The sequence below is a fragment of the Bos indicus x Bos taurus genome, chromosome 21, assembly GCF_003369695.1.
Source record: "Bos indicus x Bos taurus breed Angus x Brahman F1 hybrid chromosome 21, Bos_hybrid_MaternalHap_v2.0, whole genome shotgun sequence".
NCBI classification, from domain to species: domain Eukaryota; kingdom Metazoa; phylum Chordata; class Mammalia; order Artiodactyla; family Bovidae; genus Bos; species Bos indicus x Bos taurus.
In genome coordinates this window covers 20,624,796-20,647,699 of record NC_040096.1, presented here as the reverse complement: position 1 = coordinate 20,647,699, position 22,904 = coordinate 20,624,796, and the positions used below count along the sequence as shown (strand labels likewise).

General features: G+C 46.1%; 1 protein-coding gene across 1 annotated transcript in view; it reads right to left on the bottom strand.

Moving 5' to 3' along the window:
• Positions 1-22,329, bottom strand: part of ABHD2 (abhydrolase domain containing 2) — a 114,146-nt gene extending 91,817 nt beyond the window's left edge. The window contains exon 1 of the mRNA XM_027521700.1: positions 22,084-22,329. The gene's annotated coding sequence lies outside the window, so the exon portion shown is untranslated. The remainder of the gene's footprint in view (positions 1-22,083) is intronic.
• Between the last annotated feature and the right edge of the window lie 575 nt (positions 22,330-22,904).

Below are 22,904 nucleotides of genomic sequence, written 5' to 3'. Positions count from 1 at the left end.
AAAAAAAACGTGGGGAAAGGACTTATGGCGCAGCTAGAATTAGAACTGGGCATGAGTGAAGTGTGGATTCAGAAGAAGTGTGTGTGTGAGTCTGTGTGAGGGAGATTCTTCACGTGTGCATGCGTACATGCGCACTATATACGTTAAACCAGGAATTAACTGGCAGGTGTGGACTGACTCTTTGATATTCATGTGCATTTCTCTTACTGCATTTTATTTTATGGTCTTCTTTCTAAGTTCGACCTGCCACTAAAAATTAATATTCTGCACTTGTTACAGCCATAACAAACTTAGCTTCCCCGATGGCTCAGTGGGTAAAGAACTGGCCCGCAATGCAGGAGACACAGGAGACACGGGTTCAGTCTCTGGGTTGGGAAGATCCCCTGGAGGAGGACATGACAACCTACTCCAGTATTCTTGCCTGGGAAATCCCATGGACAGAGGAGCCTGGTGGGCTAAAGTCCATGGGCTCACAAAGAGTAGGATACGACTAAGCACAGACGTACCCTTTGTGTGTTTCCTCTCCCTTCCTGGGCAAGTGAAATTCAGTTAAAATGGACCTCTGGCAGCCTAGGGCTGAGTATGCATTAGGTGGAAAGCAGACATTTTCCCTTCCCCACCCCACCTACGGTGTACCTGATCAGTGCTTCTTCCATTCCAACCCCCACATTTCTCTGCTCCCACCACAGTCTTTTTTTTTTTTCCTATTTTTTTTTGGCTGGGCCACACATCATCTAGGATCTTAGTTTCCTGACCAGGGATGGAACCCATGCCCCCTGCAGTGGAAGCTTGGTGTCCTAACCACTGGACTGTTAGGGAGGTCCCGTAACACGGTCTTTTTATGAGTGGGATTTTGGTGCTGTAACTGATAGTTAAAATTCCATCTGTCATCTTAACATTTAAAAAGTAATCCGAGGTGTTGCCAAAGGCTCAACAGGAAAAGAACTTTCAGTATCGTCCTTGGTCTCTAAGACACGCTTGGGCACCTCCATCTCCACCGGTGCGAGGGCCTGGGCTTCTCACTGCTCCCCCGTGACGAAGGGCATTATTTTCAGATGGAGGCACAGATTCCAGGAGAGATGTCTGGGACCTGGTCCTTGTGCTTGCTCTGCCCCTTCTTAGCTGGTGACCTTGAAGAGGTCACTTAACCTTGCTGGGCCCTAAAGAACTCATTTGTAAAAGGAGAGGACTAGATTAGAAGTTGATGATGCCAACGGTCTCTCTCAGCTCAAAATTTCTGAGATTCTGAGGGATAGAGTTGCAGTCCTTGGCTTCAGAGCACAGGAAACACTCTCTCTGTGCTCGGTAACAGGAGATAGCCCTGCTTTCCAGTCTACTTTGTGGACCATTAAACAATAAAACTCATAAGAACTAACAACCCTCAGGGCCTCTGTTCTTCCTGCAAATAAGTCAAACAGTAATATATTTTCAGCTGTGCCATTTACACCAATAATTCCATCCTATTCATTCCAACTCCATGACTGGGGTTTCAGCCTTGGAATACTAATGTTTACTAAAAACCTAAAACTTACACTGAAGAAAAGGAGAAAAACACCAAGCAGAGACTGCACACGTAGAAGACTCAATGGCTGGTAATAATCGGGTGAACACTGTTTCCCCAAATCCACGTCCACCAGGGAACTATGAATGCGACCTTATTTGAATATAGGGTCTTTGAAGATATGATCAAGTTAAAGTGCAGTCACACTGGTTCAAGTGACTCTTAACCCCACAATTGGTTTCCATGAAAGAAGAGAGACATCTGGACACAGAGGACAGGCCATGTGAATGAAGATGGATGTAGAGACGAGGGTCATGCCTCTCTGAACCAAGAACGCCAAGGATTGTTAGCAATCCCCAGAAGCTAGGAGAGGGGCAGAAGGAACAGATTTCCCTCAGAGCTCTCAAGAAAAACCCGGCCGGCTCTCAGAACCTTGCAACAAGGAAGTGGTTGTCCAGTGGTTAGGACTCCACACTTCTAATGCAGTGGCCACAGGTTCGATTCCTGGTCAGGGAACTAAGATCCCACTTGCTGCATGGGTCTAAAAAAATAAAAACTCATTTAAAAAAGAACCTTGCTGACACCTGATTTAAGACATCTAACCTCCAGAACTATGACAGAACAGATCCAAAGCACCTCTCATGACTCAACTGTTCCATACCCCTGTCCTCAAGAGGTTGACGAGAACCATTGCCACACTCTTTCCAAAGTCACCCAGACAAGTTCCAACTGATACTAACCATAATCAGCTAACAACACGATACTCCCAGGCTACTTGCATAGCACACGACAAATTGCACTCTGGGCCCAAGTGTTCACTGGCTTGGCCTCATTGCCTCTGACATTCAGCTGTTAGGACCATCCTTTCCTCTCCTGTTCTAGGGAAGTGAAGTGAGAGAGCCCAGAGACGAAATATCACAGGCTGGGAACAGAGGGCCCCCTTTTCCTTGCCATCCAAAGGACCTGACAAGCAAACTTCAACACAGACATTAGTCCTGCGTCAAATACACCTCAAGGAGAACGAAACCAAACTCTTAAAGGATTTCTCTCTTTCAAATCCAATCTAGTTGAAGTAGATAATGCTTCGGTTCATTCCCTGGAGTAAGGTGACCCAGTGTCAAACCCTGACCCCACCCAGGTCTGGTGTTTGTCTTTGGGCCACATTTCTTACCTCCTGTGGGCCTTGTCTGCAAACCGAAGGTGTTAATTTTAAATCAGTCCCTGACATACAGTAAGTTAAGTGTCAGTAGTGTCCATCTCTTTGCAACCCCGTGGACTGTAGCCCACCAGGCTCCTCTGTCCATGGCATTTCCCAGGCAAGAATACCGGAGTGAGTTGCCATTTCCTTCTCCGGGGGATTTTGCAGACCCAGGGATTGAATTTGGGTCTCCTGCATGGGCAGGTGGATTCTTTACCAACTGAGCCACCAGGAAAGTCAGTATACAGTAAGTGAACCCCAAATATTAGCTACCCCATCACCACCATTAAACTCTCCTCCATCTTGCCTTAGTAAACACTAATCTGACAGGTAGCAAGTACCACAAAAGATGCCCTTTTCCCAACTGACACAGAGGCCTCATCAACAATGAAATAACTAGTGGATCCACTGCCTGGGCTCTTCCAACAAGTTTCAGATTACTCCCAGGACACACTTTCGATTCTTCTAATGCAGAATCATGTTACACACTTAATAAATCACTGGATAGTAAATGTTCATCACCAAGGTTCATGAACAGTTCCAAGGTACATTTTCGTTTATGCTGAAAGGGTCTGGCAGTCCACAGCCTGGACCTCTGCTTCTGACACATACACCCTCTCTCCTGCCAAGGGACCCCTCCTTTCCCACGGAGACCATTCCTCCAACTGCACCTCCTTCCTGCCTGTAAATCTACTCTTGCTCGGTTTTCATAGCAAACCTGTTCAACGCCTTGAAATAAAACCCCACGCCAGCACAGTAAGCCTGGGGCAGGCTTGCTTCCTCCAGAAGGCCCTGTGAGTAGTATAGGAGAAGGCAAGGGCCATATCACATGGTGGTCAGGTCATTCTAATCTGTCCACCTTTTGGTGACAACTTAGAGAAAAGTTGTTCAGTCGCTAAGTCATGTCCAACTCTTTGTGACCCCGTGGACTGGAGCCCGCCAGGCTCCTCTGTCCATGGGATTTCCCAGGCAAGAATACTGGAGTGCATTGCCATTTCCTTCTCCAGGGGATCTTCCTGGATCAGGGATCAAACCTCGTCTCCTGCACTGGCAGGCAGATTCTTTACCACTGGGCCACCTGGGAAGCCCTTAGATAAAAGTAGTCAACTCTAAATGGAGGCAACATGACATATTTGGGGAGAAAGCAGGAGGAAAAGGGCCAGTTTCTCCCTACTTTATCTGCCACTTAACTAAGGAAATTGGGGCTGTTGTACACACCACACACAGTCACACAGAAGGGGAGGAACAAGCCCAGAGCAGATTTGCTGGAACAAAGCCTGGACACCCCTCAGGAGCTGTTTCTCTGCACTTGCTAAGTGCTCAGTGACTCGGGGCTGAGACGGAAGGTTCTGAAGTATGTCCTAGTCAACCCAGACGTGTGCACGCTTGATAACCTGAGCTGATTTTGGCCCCATTCTGATCTCACAGTGAGATTTCAATTCTCTAGGTCAGTGCCTTGGCCAGCAGCACAGAGAACCACCTCTCAGCACAGCCAGGCTGTTTCAATCCTGTGTGTCCTCCTCCCAAGTAGACTCCCATGGACTGAGCCTTCAGGGTAACCTGGTTTTGAAATTCTGCCTCTCACCACTGCCATCACCTCACGCCCCAAATTGATGGAGAACCCTGGCAATGACAGGGGTAATTGTATTTTCCAGATATGCCAAGACACATTGATTAATTAACTGATTGACTTCTGAACACTAAGCATCGAGTACCCAGGCCCTTTCCTTCAGCAGATCAAACCAGGGACCAGCTCTGGCGTCCTGGGACCAGGCTATGGTGCTGGGCTGTGGGTGGTGGCAGGAAGATCCAATTGCTAGTTCCTTACAAATCAGGTCCTATGAGGGGAAGGGAATGCTCTGAGTCACACTCAATTTGGTAAAGAGAAGGGGATTTCCAAATGATTAAATACATTTAGGTTAACCTCACTCTCAGTTGTGTTCAAAATGAAGAGCTTGAAATTGCCTTTTTGTGAAAACTCACCCAAGTGATAACAGTTTCGTTTAACCATATTCTTCCACAGTCATAAGCTCATGCATTCATCCTGCTGCAATTTCAGAAGGTGTCCTACAAGTGTCTAGTAAGAGCAAAGTCATCTTATGAGAGGAAGTGTGAACCTTGTACTTAAGTATCAGGAGTGACTACTAACCCATAGGTTTCACAAAAGAAGTCACTAAACTAAAAATAGCTGGAGACTGTGTCACCAGTTAAGCAGGCACATTGATTTGAGCCCTTTTACATGCATTTACTAAATTACCGAAAGGGAGCTGGCCTCTCTCATTAGCAAATAGTCTTCCTCAAAGAGTAGTACTTTCTATTGGAAGACAATGGGTAAAGCACTTAATAAAATTACAGGAAAATTGTTTTCTGTACAGTCAAGAAACCATTCAATGCAAACCTGAGGACAAACCCAAAGTTCTAAGCCAGGGGTTTCCTCTACGGAGATCCAATAGTTTTCTAATATGACTGGCATTTTAATGGAGAGATTTGGTAACTCCAACACTGTATTTAAAAACATACACTGTGGGACATCTTTGGTGGTCCAGTGGTTAAGAATCTGCCTGCCAATGCAAGGGACACAGGTTCGATCCCTGGTCCAGGAAGATCCCTCATGCCATGGGGCAACTAAGCCCATATGCCATAACGACTAAAGCCCGAGTGCTGTGACTACTAGAGCCCAAGAGTCCTAGAGACCGTGACAAGAGAAGTCACTGCAATGAGAAGCCTCACATTGCAACTCAAGAAAACCCATGCACAGCAACGTAGAGCCAGTGCATCCTAAATAAATAATTTAAAAAACACTTTAAAAATACATACTGTAATTAAACTCTGTAATATCAAAAGAAAATCTCAGTTTATCAGAAACCAACAAACCCAATTGCCTAGTACACAGGAATTTTTTTAAAGATTTTTTTGAAGTGAACCATTTTTAAAGTCTTTATTGAATTTGTTTTAACACTGTTTTTATTTTATGTTTTGGCCAGAAAGCATGTAGGATCTTAGCTCCCTGACCTGGGATCGACCCCTGCTTTGGAGGGTGAAGTCTTAACCACTGGACCACCAGGGAAGTCCCTGGAATTTTTAAGAGATAGGTACAACTGAAGAGAAGGGCATCTCCAGACTTCTTAAACAGAAGAAACTTCCAGGGCGTGCGATGGGAACGGCAAAGGTCCCACCCAGCAAACAAGCTTCTAGATGGAGGAAACCAGGGATGGGGTGGGAGGGCAAGCCCTAGTGCCTGGCACAGCCCTTGGCTGAACAGTGACTGACCCTGGGGCTTCCCTGGTCCAGTGGTTAAGAATATGCCCCTGCAATGCAGGGAATGTGGGTTCGTTCCCTGGTCACGGGGCTAAGACCCCACACGCTATGGAACAGGTAAACCTATATGCCGCAACTGGAGATCCCACATGCTGCAACTAAGACCCAATGCAGCCAAATAAATAAATATTTATTAAAAACGAAACTCTAGGTTCTAACTTATTAAAAAAAAAAAAAAGAAGAAGAAGAATCATTGACCCCATGGAACTCACTAAAACAGAAAGTTTCACACAGACCTGCAATACAAAGCACTTACAGCCACCTTCAGTTAATGAGAGAATAAAAATAATCGGGAGTCCCCATTCCTGAGCATTCTGTCCCAAAGGCCCCAGAGCCAGATTGGTGCACAGTACTTGGCTAAGACACACACTTTGAAGCTGTAATAGGAGCATGATCATGATGCGTGGCCCTTTATAATCCCGATGCTTGCCTGTCACCACGCAGGCAGCAGGAAGTAGGTCTGTGAGGAGAACCAACCCACAGGTCAAGCCCCTTGCCCCTGCCCTAGGAAGAGACACTTCTGCCCACTCGCATGGCCACAGGGCCAGGCTGGGCTCATCCGCTCCTGGCCTCTCCCAGCTCTGGCCTCTGATGATGAATTCTGCCCATTGCTGTTTAGTTACTCAGTCTTTGCGACTCCCAGGACTGCAGCACGCCAGGCTTCACTGTCCTTCACCATCTCCCGGAGTTTGCTCAAACTCATGTCCATTGAGTCGGTGATGCCATCCAACCATCTCACCCTCGGTCGCTCCTTCTCCTCCTGCCCTCAATCTTTCCCAGCATCAGGGCCTTTTCCAATGAGTCACTTCTTCGCATTAGTTGGCCAAAGTACTGGAGCTTCAGCTTCAGCATCAGTCCTTCCAATGAATATTCAGGATTGATTCCCTTTAGGATTGACTGGTTGGCTCTCCTTGCTGTCCAAGGGACTCGCAAGAGTCTTCTCCAACACCACAGTTCGAAAGCATCAATTCTTTAGTGCTCAGCCTTCTGCCAGTAGTGAGAACAGTAGCTCCCCTCAGGGCTTGGCCTAGAAAGCAGGAAAGGTTCTGGACTCCCTGTCCTTCCAAGAGGGAGAGAAGGTTCTAGGGGCAAGGGTATGCAGTGTAAGGCATGCTTTACTTACTTCTGTTTTATTAACATATACCTCGGGCTCTGGGACTAGACACAGGATCTCCTGCAGGCTTGGAGCAGTAAGCTTAAAGGTCATGTGGATTCCAGAGACAAGTACCCACGTCCCGGAAGACAAATCCACCAGCTAAATGCAGACCCATAGGACGCACTGACTCATACTCAGGCCTTTAGGCTAAAAATGAAGGGCAGGGTATCTCGAGACATTCACCCTTCTGGGGCTTCACAGGCCTCCAGGGAGCCCCTACCCAGCCTCTGCCATCAGTTCTGCCGTTTCTGAGAGCTAAATAGAGCTTTGTCCCCAGCGTCCAGGTCACAGCTCAAGTGGAAGGACCCAGATGTGCTGGATTCTGGCTCTCAGAAGAGGAAGGGGATCCCATCCCATTAGCGTCTCCATACGATGTACTTCTGGTGGTATGAGATGCTAGTCCCTAATCTGAGCATGGGCTGTGCTGTGCAGCTCTGAGTAGATCACTTGCCCTCTCTGGGGATTTTGAAGTTTACCCTAAGAGCCCCTGTGGTATAATCAAATGACAAAAGATTTTTTTTTCCCTTCCATTTATTCTTTCTTTCATTGAGATGTATTGGACGTACAGCACTGCATGTGTTTAAGGTGAACAGCATAAGGACTTGATTTACATCGTGAAATGACGATTGCAATAAGTTCAGTGAAGCTCCATCACCTCATACAGAAACAAAAATTAAGAAATATAAAAAAAAAAAAAAACTTTTTCTTTGTGATGAGAACTTTTAGAATTTACTTTCTGAACAACTTTCATATTTCATGTTGTATATTACACCCCTAGTGCATTTTAATCTTAGGACCTTTGTTTGTATCTTTTGCCCTTCTTCAGTCAATTTCCCCTCCTCCTGCCACCTGCCTCTGGTAAGCACACAACTGATCTCTTTTTCCATGAGTTTGCCCATATGTTCTTGAAGTAAAACTGACCTGTAACACTATATCACTTCCTGTTATACAACCAAGTGATTCAATCTGTCCATACTTTTAAAAAATGATCACCTTAAATCTAGTTACGATATATCACCACATGAGATATTAAACAGTCATTCACTATGTTCCCCACATTGTACATTTCACACCAGTGATTCATTTATTTTGCAACTGGAAGTTGGTACTCTTAAATCTCCCTCACCTATTTCCTTCTTCCCCCCACCCGCCTCCCTTCAAGCAACCACCTGTTTGTTCTCTTTATCTCTGTTTCTGTTTTGTTTCTTCATCTGTTTTGTTTTTCAGATTCCACATATAAGTGAAATCATACAGTGTTTTGTTTTTGTCTGACTTATTTCCTTAGCATAGTACCCTCGGGGTCCATCCATGTTGTTGCAAACGGCAAGATTTCATTCTTTATTATAGCTGAGTAATATTCCACTGTGCATATGTACTATATCTTCTTAATCCATTCATCTATTGGTGGGCACTTAGATTACATCCATATTTTTGTTGTTTAGTCACTAAGTCGTGTCTGACTCTTGTGACCCCATGGACTGTAGCCTGCCAGGCTCCTCTGTCCATGGGATTTCCCAGGCAATAATACTGGAATGGATTGCCATTTCCTTCTCCACGGGATCTTCTTGACCCAGAGATTGAACTTGAGTCTCCTGCATTGGCAGCTGGATTCTTTACCACTGAGCCAGCAGGGAAATCCGATTGTAAATAATGCTGCAAGGAACATCAGTGTGCATATATCTTTTCTAATTAGTGTTTTTGTTTTCTTCTGATATATACCCAGAAATGGAAATGCTGGATCATATGGTAGGACTATTTATAATTTTTTGAGGAAACTCCAACTGTTTTCCACAGTGGCTGCACCAGTTTACACTCCCACCAACAGTGCGCGAGGACCCTCCTTTCTCCACATCCTCACCAACATTTATGTGTTCTCTTTTTGATAACAGCCATTTTGACAGGTGTGAGGTGATGTCTCATTGGGATTCTGATTTGCGTATATCTGATGATTAGCAATGTTGAGCGTCTTTTCATGTGTTTGTTGGCCATCTGCATATCTTCTTTGGAAAAAACATCTATTCAGAACCTCTGTCCATTTTTAAAAATTCAGTTCAAATAACATAGATTTTAGAGTCATAGGCCTTGGGTTTGAGTTTAGGTTGTTCCAAGTGACTTTGAGTGAACTACTTACATTTCATGAAAGTTCACTTTTTCTTCTATCAAGTAGGGGAGGGGAGATTACATTACACACTATGGAGGGAAAGAAGTTGGTGAAATTATGTTGGTTAAGAAAATGCTTTGTAATTATAAAATACCAATACACTCAAGACACGGTTCGCAAAATGCTTAGAGCTTTTTACAGGAAATCTGCCTTATTATATATTTCAAGATTATAAAAATGTAAAGAAACAGCTCGAGGACTTTCGTGGTGGCACAGTGGATAAGAATCCGCCTGCCAATGTAGGGGATACAGGTTCAGTCCCTGGTCTGGGAAGATCTCATATGCCGAGCAGCAACTAAACCTGCGGGCCACAACTAGAGCCTGTGCTCTGCAACAAGAGAAGCCACCACAAAGAGAAGCCCATGCAAGGAAGGGCCAGCACAGTCAAAAATAAACAAATAAAATTGTTTAAAGAAAGAAAGAGCTAGGGAGTTCTCAACATATGAAGAACAGGGGAGTTGGTCCCTAGGCAGTCTTGAGCTTGACTTCGTCAGATCTTTCTACCAAGGACCCTGAAAATCTAGAAGAATAAAAATTCAGAGGCTCTGACATGAAAAGGGCAGCTCTCTGGGTTGATATATTTTGAGGTCTTAGCTAAACAGAAGGAGGTTCACGTTCTCAAAAGTTCCTGTCTCCTCGTCCATCCAACACAAACGTCACACTGTTGTTCTGCACTTTCCTCCCAGTCCTCCCACTAAGCAAATGAGAGTTCTCTGCCTTCTTTAAAGCCTGAAGGCAAGTCTCCATTGTTATTCCTAGTGGCCCAGCAGCCTTCCTCCTTCGGTTTTTGTTTAAATTTTGCCTGTTCAGGCAGGCATTTGATCTGAGTCCATCTCCACCTCCACCGAAGGCAGGTGAGCCTCCCAGGGAGCAGAGACTCAGCCACGAGCTCAGTTTACAGGTGGTCTTCCTCTGCTGGGCTTTCCCTGCGCCTATGTGATGCCAAACATTAGTTTCCTGGAAGGTAAGTTAGATTTCACTGGAAATGAGGGAAATGTTTCTCCATTATTGCGAAAATGATCCCATTTTCCCCAAATTGATTTACTTGTGTAAGTTGGATGCACCCTCAAGGATAAAGCAGTGGTTTGTAAAAGTAGGGGCTTCCTGGGTGGCTCAGATGGTAAAGAATCTGCCTGCAACGCAGGAGACCAGGCTTCAATCCCTGGGTCAGGAAGATCCTCCTGGAGAATGGAATGACAACCCACTCCAGTATTCTTGTCTGAGAAATCCCATGGATAGAGGAGACTGCCAGGCTACAGTCCGTGGGGTTGCAAAGAGCTGGACACGACTGAGTGACTAACAATTCCAATTTTCACTTTTTAAAAGTAGGGGACAGACACCCCACCCCCACCACCCAAAGTGTGTCAATATCACTGGGGGAGCTATTTGCAAAACTACATCCCACTTCTGACATTCCACTCTGCTCCCCACAGGTACCAAAGGCATCAGCTTCACTCTAAGCCCTATGGGGACTATGAAAGAAGTACAATACATGGCGTCCAGGAAATAATGAGCAAACAGTGCAAACCCATATATAATGAAGAATGAAATCCTAAGTTCCAACTATGAATACTGGAGGAACTCAAAGGAGGCAAGAAGAAGGAGGAGGGGGACTCAGATGGCTAGAGAGCCATCTAGGGAAGGGAGGGAACAGAAAAGAGGGAAAGAAGGGGTGGGTGCAGACCTCAAGCTGGGCTCAGGAGTGGAGCCAAGGCCTGAAGATCCTGGACAACCAGGAAACTGGCAGGTAGGACAGGAGGAATGGGTCTGGGAGCAGTGGGAGTGGGTCACTGTGGAAGAAGCTTCAGGGCTTTACTTCCAGGGGGAATTCTAGACAACAGCTTGGAAGATGGTGCCCTGGTGGAGCCCAGTGGGCTGGCCCACTGGGGGACAGATGTGCCTCGGTAGGTATGAGAAGCCCTTGTTTGGCTGGGTGTAACCCGACCTGTAGGATGTTGGACAAGCATTGTCATTCACCTCGTGAACATCGCCCCAAGTTGCCATGACATTGCAGTAGTTTTTAGACAATCTGCTGAAGTATTCAGGAGTCTTCAGTTGAGGACTATCCCCTCCAGGCCCTCAAAAACGTCCTGTTTCCTACCTTTGTGTTTTCCAGATACTTCTTCATGACTAGAAAATCAGCAAGCCTCACTGCCACATAAAAGTGATGATTCATGTCCCTTTGATCTCTGCTGGGGATTCTGGTCCACGCCCTGCTAATTCAATCCTCAGTGTACAATTCTATACAAGTTTCAATTCAGAGTGTGGAGCACGGGAGCAAGGGAGGGGGCAGCACTCTGTAAATATTTATTAATGGATTGAGCCATTAATAAACAGGCTGTTCTATGTAGCAGAAGAAAGGAAAGATACCCAAAGAGAAGGTAGCAGAAAACTACCCATTAATTGTTGGCATTCAGATAAATACTGAAACACCATTAGAAGACTCCCGGCACCTGCTTCCTACTCCAAAACACCCAATGCAACAAAACTGTCGGCATAAGCTTATTTGAGCTAGAAAATTTAAATCTGAATACAACTAATCCGAAGGTTAACCTAGACTGAGAAGTTAATGGGATTTTAACAAATAGGGATCTCTTTTTTTAGGCTGTTCCCTATGGCATGTGGGATCTTAGTTCTCTGACCAGGGATCTCTGACCACTCCCCCTGCATTAGGAGCGCATGGTCTTAACCACTGGACCACGAGGGAAGTCCCCAAGATCATTTTTAATATCTAAGAAAAATGGAAAAATGCTTTCTTAAACATCTGTGACATTCGGAACAGGTTTGTGTAAATAGGTCAGAACAAGTCTTGTTACAAAGATTTCTGCTTCATGGAGATGCTCCCATAGGTGTGCAGGGGTGGTGGGGTAGTGAGGCTGCTCACAGTAGGGTGGCAGGCTTTGGGGGCAGAGCGATTTGTCCAGAATCACAATCCTACCACTGACTGGTTGTATGACTTGGGGCAAGTTTCTTAACCTCTTTGCACCTCAGTTTCCTTACCCATTAAAATGGGGATGATAGAGTGTCCTGCTGTTACCACAAAAACGCTAGATGCAAACACGATGACTTGGCAATGGTGTGTCCACCAGATGTGGCAAAAGAGGAAATTGATTTATCCAACTGGACTAGAGGGTCCCAGGGCAGAGCCCAAAGTGTAGGTCTCTTCAAGCCTGATTAGTCCAGGTCCTGAACTTGCTTGTGAGCGATCACCAGCAACCCCAATTTAACCATCTCATGCAGGTGATGAGCAGATCACAGACATTCTACACATTCCCGTACCCATTCCTGACCTGTAGCTTGTCTATTAGCTCCCCCAGAGAATTTATAAAGTTTATGATTCACACATTAGGGGTCAAAGACCCTCACTCTGAAATCCAGTAAGTGCTCTCTGGCTAATTCTAACTAACAAGTCACTGTCTCTTCAAAAGGAAGGAGTAGAACCAGATGAAAACAAAATTCCTATTTGTGTAGCTCTACAGTTAATCAAATGCTTGTGAGCTAAATATTAATACATTACATTGGTTAATCCTCAAACAAGTCACAAAGTGCACCGGTGTTGACAGTAGAGACCTATATGGAATTTATTGTTTACAGAGTGCGTCCTCAGACATTACCTCACTCGGTACTCATGACAGTTCTGTGAGTTATTACTAATGCCAGGGAGGAGGAGGCTGAGGCCTGGAGACCCCCCCTGGGCCAGGCCTGGGAAGGGCTCTAGGAATACAGAGAAACAAGCCACCTGTCTGTCTTAGAGAGCTTTCACAGAGCTGGATGGATCCTGATCCCTTTGGCTCCACTGACAGCAGCTCTGCACATCCTCTCCCATCAAAGAGGGGCTTCCGGAAATATGCATTCCCCTCACAGGCTCTTTGGTGGCAAAGTCAAGATTTCTCTCGCAATTTTAGGGTAACATCCAGCTATGTAGAGGCAATAAATAGAGTGATGGGTGACATTAATGACAGACCAAGTGAAAGGGACTGAGTTTTCTAAATTGGGAAAAAAGTATGCTTGACTATCATCTCCTTGGCACTTTCCATCATCTTACTATTTAGAAGGGCACATTTTTTAATGTCATTGACAAGAGTGAGCGAGCACTTTATTTACATGATCAGAATAGAAACGGGAATTGCAGCTGGGGTATTCGGAATCTGAGAAGCTGAAGCCTACAGTCCAGGCCACACAGGAAGCTATAGCTGGGAGGGGCTGGAAGCTCAGCAAGCATTCATGGAAATCCACCTCTGGGCCAAACAAGGGGCCAACAGTGGGACAGAGGGTGTCCAGTCCCCAGAGAGGAGCCTGGATGGTAGAGGCCCCCCAAAGAGAGGGCTCAGTAAATGTTTATTGAAAGACGCCAGAGCAGGGACTCCCCTGAAGATCCAGTGGTTAAGACTCTGAGCTTCGAAGGCAAGGGTGAGGGTTTGATCCCTGGTTGGGGAACTAAGATCCCACATGCTCTGTGGTGTGGCCAAAAAAAAAAAAACCACTTCAGTGCTATCACGTCATCCTGGGAATACTGTGCTTTCCTGAATTTCTTGAGAGCAGTAATGTCATAGCTGGGTATTGGAGAAAAGTGAACAGGATGCCAAACAATACATGCGGAGATTTGCTAAAACGCATTGCCCCTCGTTAAGTGAACAAAGCAAGGAACAGACTCAAAGGGTATTTCTAAAGTGTTCAACAAAAACATGTGGAAAGGAGCCATGCATGACACAAATGTGACTGGAAACCTCTGTCTTGAGGTTAGATTTCCACTGGGGTATTTCAAACTCAGGGGCCAGGTGGCCCCCTCTATGGGAAAAAAAATAGTCCTGCCTTTTATTCGATTCTTACATCAAATTGCTTTGTTTTCTTTTTTAAATGCAGGGACCCCAGAAGAAAGGAGCTCTAATTTATGTATTTATTGGACACACTGAGTAGCATGTGGGATCTTAGTTCCTCAACCAAGGATAGAACTCGAACCCTCTGTCTTGGGAGCCCAGAGTTTTAATCACTGGACCGCCAGAGAAGTCTTTACATTGAATTACTTTTATTCAATTATTATTTCCTATACTATTTCTTAAAACATATAAACATAAAACCAGGCATAAATTTACCTTAGCACTTTTCCAATTATGGAGACTAAAATGAATGTACAAAGAAAAACAAATAAAATTACCCAAAGAGTATAATTCAGATTGACTACACTCGACTACACCACTTTCCTCTGCTGGAACCCCTGTTTCAGCCTTCATTTGCACACTTGGCTTCATCTGACACCATCTTTTCTCCACACTAAGTCTGTCTCTGTGTTTTTCTCATAGCAGGTTAACCTGGCTCTAAGTTACCAGAAATTTATACACAAATGGCACTGAGGGACCTCCCCGGTGGTCCAGTGGTTGATTTTGGTTGTTTGGTTGTTTAGTTGCTAAGTCGTGTCCGACTCTTGTGGCCCCGTGGACTGTAGCCTGCCAGGCTCCTCTGCCCATGGGATTCTCCAGGCAAGATTACTAGGGTGGGTTGCCATTTCCTTCTCCAGGTCCAGTGGTTAAGAGTCCAGTTAAGACCTGGTGCAGCCAAATAAATAAATAAAAATAGAAATTTAAAAATTTTTAAAAAAAATAATAAGAGGCACTGAGGTGGCCTGGCTGGACCCTAATATAATATGGTCATCCCAGTGATCCAGGCATACCTTTAAAATATTGCCAATTATCATTAATATGAACTCTAAAAGTCTGAGTGTTCTTAATTTAAGGAGAACTCAAAGAAAATCAAGGACATACCCTTGGTCTTGGATTGGGACATATCTGTAACCCAGAAGGAATGTCGTGGTACTGACTGCTGGAGGAGAGCAGAGGGTGCCATGGGGACTCAAATGAAAAGTCACATTGCATCTCAGAAACAATATGAGCCACCCCCTGACATATTACATCAAGAATTTAATACGTGTAAACATACACTTCAAAAGACATCACATCAAAGGGCCTCATTCCAAGCTGTGGAGGTCCCACCCTGGCTTCCCCCACGCCTCTTCCTTAAGAACTACAACACGGCACTTTATTACTGTGGTTTAGTTTTTTTTTTTGCCACAGCTTGCAGGATCTTAGTTCTCCAACCAGGGATTGAACTCAGGCCCTTGGCAGTGGGAGCGCAGAGCCCTAACCAGTGAACTACCAGAGAACACATGTAAGACATGAACGTACCCTGACTCCCATGAGTCAGCTCGCATCACTCTGACGGCACCATCACATATTGACATTATGTGGTCTGTATCCCCTAAAAGAAACTGGGCAAAAACTGCACCAAATGATGCCACAGCTAGGTTAGCTTAAGTGAATGGCCTTGTTTCCCAGCAGAAGAAAAGCTGGCACTGTTTAAGGAAACTGAAAAAGTGGAACCTTCCTTGAATAGAATCCTCTACTTCAGACCCTCTCAAATGCCATGATTCAATTTCCATTAGCAAAACTGTTTCAAACAATTATTTATGTACTTAAACTTTTGGCTCCACTGGGTCTTTGTTGCTGTGCACAGGCTACTCTGTAGGGGTGCTTGGGCTTCTCACTGTGGTGGCTTCTCTCACTGTAGCTCATGGGCTTGGCTGCCCCATGACATCTGGGATTTTCCAGGACCAGCGATTGAACCCATGTCTCCTGTACTGGCTTTCCTGGTGGCTCAGATGGTAAAGAATCTGCCTGCAGTGCAGGAGACCCAGGTTCTATCCCTGGGTCGGGAAGATCCCCTGGAGAGGAAATGGCAATCCACTTCAGTATTCTTGCCGGGAGAACCCCATGGACAGAAGAGCCTGGTGGGCTACAGCCCATGGGGTCGCAAAGAGTTGGACGTGACTGAGTGACTAACACACATCCCTGCACTGGCAGGCGGATTCTTATCCACTAGCCCACCAGGGAAGCCCTCCACCTTTTTAATCAATCTAAATACGTTCTGTTTAGAAGGCTGCTCTTTATTCTGGGAGGTGGACCCTCCCTCATTTTTGGTGTTAAAATGTCTTTTCTTAAGAAATGACGGTGATGATGGAAGAGAACAGAGCTTTTTTATTTCCCTATTTGAAAAACAAAATTCGGCAATCCTGTGTTGGACTTCCTGATTTTTTTTAACTGTTGTCACTGATATGACTAAGTAAAGTACACAAATACATGCCTAGCGTGACTATGCAGATATGGGGTGGTTTTTCAAAGCTTGTAACTATTCTACCTCCAGAAGCTGACTGATAACATCATCCCCTCTCATATTACATCACACAGCAGCTATGGCACAACTGATTGAGAATGTAGACGCCTAGGGAGGAGCAAAGATCAGAATGCAACGATTCTCCGTTAGACTGGCTGACTGACATTATGAAGATTCAAAGCAAGGTCAAGGTGACTCTAAATTAGATTCGGAGGGAAATAAAAACAAGATGAAGATTAAGGCAGATTTTAAAGAAAAGGGAAAAATAAAGCAGCAGGCAAGATGGAAGCCACTGAGGACCATAAGACCATGTTTAAATCAGTGTGGTTAGAAAAACACAATTGCAGCCAGAGAAAATTCAAACACAAAGACCCCCTAAACTCTCTTTAGAGTAATCATCAAGAGCCTAGCAAGGCCACGTGAGTCTCAGAGGCCTTGGAGATGACAAAGTGATATGGAGAATGGGAAAGACTTCTGAGGAGAGAAAAAAATTATATTCCCAAATATTGTTTGGGAAGGATGCTTCACAGAGGCACAGGTGTGAGAGCTGGTTTTTCCTGGGGTGAGGGAAAGGAAGGGCCGGGGCTTAACAAAGCCGACCAGACAGGACGTTGTGTCAAGAAGGGAGGGTTCCCCTTCTTATGCCTAAGGCGAACACAGAGCCGGGGCTGGGGTGTAGGAGACGGATTAGACGTGGTAGAGATGCCGAAAGGCCAATCAGGAAGGCCCAGAGCTTTCCCTGGAGACCAGAGAAAGCACAGCAAGCTTTCCCAGGTGATTCCAGCACCTTCTGCCCAGAGCGCAGGCCAAGGGCCTAAGGTCCAACGTTCATTTTTCAATGTCCCACTCTCCCTTCATAGGAGGACCTTCAGGAGAGGCCCTCCCCCTCACCTAGCCTCCTCCAAGGCTCAGAGCTATAGGACATAGAGGAGAAAAATATTTGCCCTCCAACATCCACAGAAATGCCTTAGGATCTCCATGTGAAGCTATTGCCTAAATAAGACTGGTTCTTAGCAGCCTTGGTAACAGAATCGAATATTTAAAATAGATCACCTTTGTGAAAAAGGATACTGAAGCTCTTCCTGTACTGCAAAGAAATACTGAGTGGAAAAGGGCATGTATCGTCTGCTACCATTTGTGTAAAAGGGAAAGATAATCATAATGCATTTGCTAATAGATGTTATAAAGTATCTTGGCTGTGCCCGGAACACCTCTGGAAGATGAAAAACCAGTAAGAGTGGTGCCTCTAAGGAATAAAACCAGGTGGCGGCGGTCAGGGACGGGCAGAGATGTAGTTCCTGCCTCACTTTTGTGACTTTTGAATATTTTCTTTCATCATGTAGATGCGTTACCTACTAAATTTTTTTTTTTTGCAATACAAACACTGAAAAATCTAAAATAATAATAATAAACCCAGCATAGTCTTTCTGCAGCAAAACCAAACACCCTTGTTAATCTGGACAGCTGTCTTCCTGGCACACACCAGATGCTCAGTTTGTTGAACTTAATGAACCTCCGCTTGAAAGAAAACAAAAGAAAATCAGAAACCAGGCAAACCCAAGGGTATCAGTTCTAATTCTCTAATAAGCTCTTTACCTGGCTGTTACTTAACTACCACAAAAGATCATAAAACAGTTCCTTGGGTCACATGCTCTGCACCCAGCTGGGTCCAGTGCGCCAGCCTCATGGGTAACAATAGGTCTAGTGGCCTGTCCACACCCCCCTTTTATAAATAGAAAACATATAATCCAAAAACATGATGCCTTGGAACCAAGACCACAAAAACAAACATGCAGATAGGAAAATGATCCTGAAGGGAGATGTCAGCACCTGCAGGGTATCAGTACAAAAATAGCAGCTTGTGGGTTAAAAAACATCAAGCACCAGCCAAAAAGGTTAGAACATGCAGAGCCACTATGAACCTCATGCCAGAGCGCAAGAAGAGGTGGCATGAACTCCCTGCACTCTGTTCCTAGGGACAGTATAGCCTAAGATGATACAGGAAGGCTGAAACACCCCTTGCCCCAGTCATCTATACGCCTAAATTGGTCAAAAAGTACTCAAAACCCACACTGCAAAAAAAAAAAAAAGAAAATCATTCTGTTGTAAGTAGAAGGTTGTAGCAGAAATTCTGCCACATGAATTCCATTGTATTAGAAGGCTCTCTCTCCTAGGGTTTTTCAAAGAGCCAGGTTTCATGAAAAGAATAAGACTTCACCACGGTCTTCCCTAGGACCAAAGAAATTATTTTGAGGTGTGGACAGGAGCTTGGGACAAGGGTGGTGGGGAACTACTATACTCTCCATGGTCCCTGCCAGAGATTCCCAGGAAAAAAGTGGAAATGGAAGAAGGGAATGGCAACCCTCTCCAGTATTCTTGGCTGGAGAATCCATGGGCAGAGGAGACTGGCGGGCTACAGCCCATGGGGTCGCAGAGTTGGACATGACCCAGAAACTCAGACACACACACACAAGAAACAACAGCAAATGAGAAGCCCTTCCACCCAGAAGTTACAAGAAAAGAAAGCAAGAGAGAAAAGGGCCTATATTAATACACAAAGAAACTACAACAATTATTCTAAGATGGCTGAGGTCTAGAATGTCCTAAACAAAATAACACAAACAAAAACCCAAACTCAGAATCAGTTGTAAGGAAGGTGCGAATCAATGAACAGCGATCATCTTTGGTTCATTCTAGAAAACATGTAAAAACAGAGAAGGGAAAAACCAAAAGTGACCAGATTCCTGCAAGAAATAAAGACGACAGGTTACCTTCCGATGAAAAGGGAATTGGCTGGCAGATTGAGAGTAGATATTTATCAGCCCCGTGAAGCTGATAAAGGAAGTGAAGGTGAAAGCAAAGAGAAAGAAAGGGGATTTCCCCAAATAAGACAAGAGGGAAAGAACCATTCCACTGCACGTGCCATCTGGTTTATTTCAAGCTCAAGAAAAGAACAGGAAAAACGCAGTGAAATTAGTGAAAGAGCTAGATTACCAGCAAGAATCAGTCACACACTTGTGCTTCTGCCAGGGAAGGCAGGCGCTGCTGGTGCTCTCCCTCCTCCCATGACTAAGTAACTTACTTAAATGCATTTGACACACGATCCCTGAACTTCCGAAAAGCACTTAATACAGTGGCTCATGAAATCTTAATCTAAAAATGTTCACCCATTTATAATCACGCTGCATCACACTGACAACTGGGACGAAGGGCCGAGCAGGGGGGATAGATATTTGGAAGAATGCCGTGGAAACTGATATTATCAGGGTGTTTATCACTTTGGGGGGTTTTTCGCCCTCTTTTAACGAGAACGAGATATGGAGTCTGAAAAAGAGTATAATTGCAAGGAGAGGACTAACAGAGACAATGAATTACCTGATTCAATAAAAGACAGAAAAATAAGCAATAAATAAGAAATAAAATGTGATGTGACTTGAAAAACCCCACAGACATCTGTGCTACAATGAAATCTGGAATATGTTTAATGAACTGGGCGAGTGGAGGCAGGGGAAAAAATCAGAGCCTGATAGAAAATACTGGGGGGTAAGTACAAAGAAAATAAGGATTAAAAAGGCAATAGAAGACCATATTTAGCAAATCCATAATGTTTGTTGTGTGCCAGGCACTGCTCTAACTGCTTCTGACATCAAAACCTCAAAGCAACCTCTAATCTAAGTACCATTATTTTTCTTGTTTCAGAGGTGAACAAGCAGAGGCACGGGCTTCCCTGGTGGATCACCTGCCAATGCAGGAGATGTGGGTTCAATCCCTAGGTTGAGAAAATCCCCTGGAAAAGGAAATGGCAACAACCCACTCCAGTATTCTTGCCTGGAAAATTCCGTGGACAGAGGAGCCTGGCATGCTATGGTTCGTGGGGTCACAGAGAGTGGAGTAAACAGCAACAAACAGAGGCACAGAGAGGTTAAGTGACTTGCCCGAGGTGATAGCCAGTCCAAAGCAAAGCTAGGGTTCAAATCCAGGCACCCTGGCCTCAAAATCTGTGCCCTTAACGTCTCTGCACCCCACCCCTAGAATTTCAACTCAGAAGAGTGAGAAAAGGAGCTAGGAGTGAAATACAAATCATGCACTTGCTAGACCCAAGGTCAACAGATTAACCTTTAGTCATGGTTCTGTGATGACCAGTCAGTCCTGAGACCTCCCCAGGCTTTCATTCCCTCACCTGTGCATTGGGAAGGCTGATTAGATGAGCTCTACCTAAGGTGTCTTCAGCTCTAAAATTCCACAAGTCCATGCTGACAATCAGCAGTGTATGGACCGGTCTGCTTTCTGACTGGGTTAGTCAAAGGCGAATTCACCCTACAACAGGCAGCACACTTGCTATTAAGGTTCCTCCTCTATCTCCTGACCTTCAGAAGATTATTATGTCCTCTCCATTCAGGCAAGTGAAAGAGGGTAGTGAAAGGGAGGCTGTATGGTTTCTCTTCTGGACACTGCTTTGTGTGGTTGCAATGAAATGGCCCTCGAAAAGCTCTGGGCCAGATCACATTAACTCTATTAAATCTACAGTCCCTCCCACCTCCAGGCATCTCTCAGGACTCCGATCTTGGAGCCTGCCTTTGGATCCGGTTACTGGAATGCAGGTGAAACTGACACACTGGAGGTGAAGCGACCAGACAGGAATCAGGAAGATTAAGAGAGTTCAAAGGAAGGAGTTTCGTGATGTCTAAATAAACCTTATCTTCTGCCTATGGTCTGTTCTCTTTGCTAACATCCACTCTGGAAAGTGAGACCACCAGTTCATTAGGAATGAATTCAACACCCTCTTTCAAACTAGTGAGCCCCCAGCAGTATTCTTCTGGAGGTAGGCCTTCAAAGTCAGAGTGCATCTATGCATGAAGAAGGGCCTTTACAGGTCGGTGGCACAGTCGTCCCTTTCGAGTCCTGGCTAAGCATCCCTGGCAGGTGGCTGTCACTTGGCCTCTGCCTGGTCACTTCCAAGGTCGAGATGCCAGCTGCCCCGACTAGCAGGGCCTGTGCTGCTGGACAGCTCTCACTGTGGGGAAAGACCACGAAGCGCCTAGAACAGTGCCTGGCAAGGAGCCGAGCTCAGTAAGTGCGCCTCCAAGTGGGTCAAAGCTGCCTCCTTACAACTTGAACCCATCAGTCCTGAGTATGCCCCTGGAGCCCCAAAACGCAGAGACCCTTCGGATATTCGGGGCTGTAATCAGATTCCTTGGCCCTCTCCTTACAGATGCTTTTGCCAGATCTCCTCACCAAGCCTGGCAGACCCCCCCTCCCCAGACCCCCCAAGTGCGCACTGATGGACCAATGGCCGGTAGGGAGGCCGCAGTCGGGGATGTCCCCAACCTCGGTATCTGAAGCTTCAAGGGACAAAGGGCTTTCAGGAAGGCGTATCCCACCCTATGTGATCCAGGCTGCCTCCCTCCCCGCCGGCCCTGGGGACCCCCGCAGCGCCAGGTAACAGGCTCCCTGAGGATCCGGGGCTCTCAGGCAGCTGCGCGATGGGCCGAGCCAGGACAAGGGATCTCGAGGCTCAGAGGTTTGACCCAACTGATCGCGGGCTCGATCGCGGCAAAGCGGAGCTCGCTCGGCCGTGGCTTTACCTGCGCTTGGTTGACTACAGCGGCCCAGCTCGCCCCCGGTCGCGCTCCCGCAGCTCCACGGCTGCCGCCGGCGGTCATGGAAATACAGCCGGAACCCCTGGCCAGTGCAGCTCCCGCCGCTACCGGCCCCGCCCAAGCAACTGCCGCCACGCCCCTGACCACCGCTTCTGCCACGCCCCTAACCGCGGAAACCAGCCTGTTCATTGGGCAGCCCAGCGGCTGCTCTGCTAGCTCCGCGCTCTCTTTGCGCCCGGAGGGCAGCCCATTGGTCAGCGGACCTGCTCCTCAGAGCGGAGGCGGAGCCCTTAGCGAAGAACTCCAAGACAATTGGTTATTTTTGACGTCTTTAGCCCATAGGCCAAGGAACTATAGGATAAAGCCAGCGCGGAGGGGGCAGGGAAAAGAGAGGAGGGCTAAAAGATAGGTCTTGTGTGATGCTGATTGAGGCAGGGTGCAAATAGGGAGGCAATTGTGACCACAAGCTGGCTTGCCGGGCGGGGTAGAGTCAAGTGTCGTCTGGGTTTGGGAGGAGGAAGGCACGCAGGTAGTTCAGCTTCTGGGTCTGAAGGCTTCAGGCCGACCAATGGACTCACCTGTAGTCCAGGACACCAGGGCAAAATCTGGGGTCGTGTCCCACGAGAAAGGAGGCAGGTTAGTCACCAAGCCGCAAGGGGAGGAAAGGATGAGGAGGCAGCCGTCTCTGGCCTCTTCTAGCTAGGGAAATGTGATTGGGACATGTGGGGCAGTGTGGATCTCAGTTATTGTCCCACTGTTCTTTCTGTCCTTAAGACGACCCTCGCCCAGTTGAAGGCAGACTGGAA